This window comes from Tachysurus vachellii, chromosome 15, assembly GCF_030014155.1.
Source record: "Tachysurus vachellii isolate PV-2020 chromosome 15, HZAU_Pvac_v1, whole genome shotgun sequence".
NCBI lineage: Eukaryota > Metazoa > Chordata > Actinopteri > Siluriformes > Bagridae > Tachysurus > Tachysurus vachellii.
In genome coordinates this window covers 2,133,064-2,138,063 of record NC_083474.1, presented here as the reverse complement: position 1 = coordinate 2,138,063, position 5,000 = coordinate 2,133,064, and positions in this window count along the sequence as shown.

Sequence of the window (5,000 nt, the reverse complement as noted above, 5' to 3'; positions counted from 1 at the left end):
TATTATTATTATTATTATTCCAGTGAGACGTCTGCACTGATGTTACAGGTGGTCACTGTTATTGCTTATAATGGTGTTAATCCTATTTTCTAGCATTATATTAATGAGAAATCCAGAGCTGTTGGTTTAAATGTTCAAATGTCCCAGAATGTAATGCAGCTCTACGATGCCTTTGCGATGAGTTAGGGCAGAGTCTCCGCACTGTTAGTTAGTGATCTACGAGATGACAAGCACGCCTTTATTCCGTACATAAAACATTAGAAACATAAGGTGTTCATTCTCTACGATTCCCTCCACAATACACACGTACTGTAATTGACCCCATTTATCAAGAGCTTTGTTTATAAACTGTGTTTGCAAAGATAAATGAATAACACTAGTACAAGGTCTCAACTGTGTGTGTGTGTGTGTGTGTGTGTGTGTGTGTGTGTGTGCGCGTGTAGGGTGTTTATAAATCAGTGAGTTCACAACCTGCATTGACTTTCTGGTCCAACCCAAAAATCTAAAATAGTAAAAGACTCAACACTCAGGTTTCCACACAACACAGGTTTCCACAAATGTCCCCATAAAGCAGAATTACCTGACTGTGTGTGTGTGTGTGTTTGTGTGTTATATATCTTGCTGAGGATCAAATGTTCCCACAAGGATTGTGATATCTGTCAGGTTTGATTTTGTTGGAACATTTGACATTTGTGGGGACATTTGGCAAAAATAAAGAATGCAAAAAAACAAAAAAGTCGAAAGGTTTCCTTTATCATCATTGGGGGTGTATTTAGGTTTACGTAACAGAATCATTTAAGTGATGGAATTTGTCAAACAGAAGCAGTGTGTCATTCTGGGATTTTATTTAACACACTTATATGCGGTTTGGGATGGAACCGTAGTCTGATGTATGCACAGATGCTTCTCAACAAATGCTGAACACACAAATTAAATGAGACCACAAAAGAGGGTGTGTGTGTGTGTGTGTGTGTGTGCGCGCACGTGCTTTTGCGCATGCAACGAGAGTGTTAGATGAAATGTGGCACAGACTTCAAACATGCTCAGAATATTATTGAAAGAACGAGGCTGCCAGGCCCACACACACACACACACACACACACACTGTCAGAATATAAACAAGGCATGCTGTTTAGAGTTCTGCAGCACTCGCTACGCATAACTGTTCATCACACACACAGTTCTAGGCCACTGCCTGGAAATAACAATCAGGTCTCTGATGTCATCCTATAATATAATCAGTTGTTACAATCGCTTTCGTGATTGGTCCATTAATCTTACAGACTGTTAAACACTGATGTCGATTGGTTTGTCAATATTACACAGTGTTAAATAAAAAAAAACCTTTGCTCGGATTTTTCATGTTAACATCACATACTTCATGACAAGCTCTGATTGGTCCATTAATATTACAGCCTGTTAACTCTGATTGGACCATAAGTGCACTAGCCTATAAAGAGCATCGATTGGTCCTATTTTAAATGCCAATATGCAGCCTTTCAAATGTCAGCAACATTTAATTCAAATATAATTAATACTGTTTTAATAAACTCCTTCTCTGAACCAAGGTTAAGTTTGTTATTGTAGGTGTTACTTCAACATAGTAGGTGATAATTCAAGGAGTAAATTTGAGACTGAAGGATATTAATTTAGACCAGACACTTTTAATTTTACAACCTGTTCGTGCATTTTAACGAATTTGACACGTCGGAGCGAAAATGCAGGGTCGGAGGCGGAGTCAACGCAAATAGATTTAATTGGTGTTAAGCAGCACAATTTCCTGCAGGTTATTTCAGAAACAAAATTGTGACTGTGTGAAAGGAATAGGATTTATATATTTCTCTTTTTGTTAGCTTTTGTTAGATTATTTCCAGCAATTTTAAACTAACATTTCTAAAATTCTCAATATAATTTTGTTTAATTAAAATTGTGCCATGAGAGTGTGTGTGTGTGTGTGTGTGCCCTGCGATGGGTTGGCACTCCGTCCAGGGTGTATCCTGCCTTGATGCCCGATGACGCCTGAGATAGGCACAGGCTCCCCGTGACCCGAGGTAGTTCGGATAAGCGGTAGAAGATGAATGAATGAATGAAAAAATTGTGCCGGGGGCACGGTGGCTTAGTGGTTAGCACGTTCGCCTCACACCTCCAGGGTTGGGGGTTCGATTCCCGCCTCCACCTTGTGTGTGTGGAGTTTACATGTTCTCCCCATGCCTCGGGGGTTTCCTCCGGGTACTCCGGTTTCCTCCCCCGGTCCAAAGACATGCATGGTAGGTTGATTGGCATTTCTGGAAAATTGTCCGTAGTGTGTGATTGCGTGAGTGAATGAGAGAGTGTGCGTGCCCTGTGATGGGTTGGCACTCCGTCCAGGGTGTATCCTGCCTTGATGCCCGATGACGCCTGAGATAGGCACAGGCTCCCCGTGACCCGAGGTAGTTCGGATAAGCGGTAGAAGATGAATGAATGAATGAAAAAATTGTGCCGGGGGCACGGTGGCTTAGTGGTTAGCACGTTCGCCTCACACCTCCAGGGTTGGGGGTTCGATTCCCGCCTCCACCTTGTGTGTGTGGAGTTTACATGTTCTCCCCATGCCTCGGGGGTTTCCTCCGGGTACTCCGGTTTCCTCCCCCGGTCCAAAGACATGCATGGTAGGTTGATTGGCATTTCTGGAAAATTGTCCGTAGTGTGTGATTGCGTGAGTGAATGAGAGAGTGTGCGTGCCCTGTGATGGGTTGGCACTCCGTCCAGGGTGTATCCTGCCTTGATGCCCGATGACGCCTGAGATAGGCACAGGCTCCCCGTGACCCGAGGATAAGCGGTAGAAAATGAATGAATGAATGAGTGAGTGAGTAAAATTATTCCTCAGTATGAAAATAAGACCTGATTACTTAATATAATATCTTGTTATACAAGTACAAGGTCAAGTGTGTGTGTGTGTGTGTGTGTGTGTGTGTGTGTGTGTGTGTGTGTGTGTGTGTTGGGGTATTTGGGGGCAATGTTATAAATCAATGAGATCACCACCTGCTTTGCTTGTCTGTGACCAACCCAAAAATCTAAAAGCCAAATCAGCTTGGGCTGAAAACACTGAGATTTCCACAAATGTCCCCCTAAAGCATGAATACCTGAGTGTGTGTTTCTTTACAAATCATTGTAGTCACAACCTGGGTCACTTTTCTGGTCCGATTTAAAATTCCAAAAAGTTTGGCCAACACTTTAATTAATTAATTATTTTTTAAAATTATAATAAAAAGTTATTTTCATACTTTTTTGTCATAAATGACCCGTATCTTGCGTAAATGCTCCTGCGAGCGCTGTACAGTTAATTCATTCGTATCCAGTTTGATAAATGGACCCATTATTTGTAAATCACCAGCAACACGACCACTTTTTTGCACGTGTAAATTAACGCTGTAGCTTGTCATCCGATGCTGTAGCTCCTAATCTGATCGGTGGATTATAAAATTGCTCTTTTTTTTTCTGTACGATTCCTTTTGACAGAGCGATAGTTATGTTGCCATTAGTGTTGCTTTTGCTCACCCTGTTTTGTTTCGGGTCTGGAGCTGGAGTCTCCATTATCATAACTGTGAAATATGACATTATAAACAACAATAAAGTAAAATATGAAGAAAATATGAAATATGCTTTCTGAAGGCGTCCTGGGTGAAACCAGAGTAATAAGTTTCCTGAGTCTTTATTTAGCTTCCAGCTTTCTCTCTCATAAAGTGTGTGTGTGTATATGTATGAATGTGTTTGTGTATATGAATGTGTGCGTGAATGAATGTGTGTATAGGAATGAATGCATGTGTGTATGAATGTGTGTGTGTGTGTGTGTGTGTGTGTGTATGAATGTGTGTGTATATGAATGTGTGCGTGAATGAATGCATGTGTGTACAGTATGAATGTGTGTATATATGTATATATGGATGTGTGTGTATAAATGTGAATGTGTGTGTGTATATGAAGGAATGAATGTGTGTATATATGTGTACAGTATATATAAATGTGTGTGTATGAATGTGTGTATATAAATGTGAATGTGTGTGTATATATGAATGTGTGTGTATATGAAGGAATGAATGTGTGTGTATATATGAATGTGTGTGTGTATGAATGTATGTGTATATGAAGGAATGAATGTGTGTGTATATATGAATGTGTGTGTATATATAAATGTGTGTGTATATGTGTATATATAAATGTGTGTGTGTGTATGAATGTGTGCGTATATAAATGTGTGTATATATGAATGTGTGTGTGTATATGTGTAATATATAAATGTGTGTGTGTATGAATGTGTGTGTATATAAAATGTGAATGTGTGTATATATAAATGTGTGTGTATATATATGAATGTGTGTGTGTGTGTGTGTATGAATGTGTGTAGGTAATGAACAGATGTCTCGTGGTACTCTTGCGCTCAGGAGAAAAGTGTTGAACAGCAACCTGCTGCTGCTGCTGATGCCACACGGCACAGACACGGAACAGAAAGCTTTCCTCTGCAGACTTTTTATTCATTTCTGTTCACTTTATATTCTTTTTCTATTCTCGTCCACGTTCCGCATTTCTCTGGATCTTTTTTCCGAAAAGCCTCAATTCTTTCATTCTCCTTTTATTCTCACTCTCTCCTTTCTGTCTCCCACACTTCTGTTCAATCTCTGTCTTTTACACACTCTTCCACTCATCTTCCGTGATGGTTACCGTGGATCCAGAGCCGAGAGAAAGGCAGGAATACGCACGTTACATCTAGAGGCTAATCTAGAGTTGCTGATTTAGCTACCGGAGCGTTCTGGGAGAAAAAGAAGGAAATCCAGACTGGTGTTGGGGAAGAACATGTGCAGGATCTCTAAGGTGTGGAAGGTGTTGGATATAGAAAAGAGTGAATAATAATCCTAACTTAGAACCTTGTGGGACACCGTGTTGTATTTATTATACATTCTGAATAAATTTCCATATATGCTAACAAGAAAATGGTAATGTTTTGTCAACTAAGCTCTAAATCCACT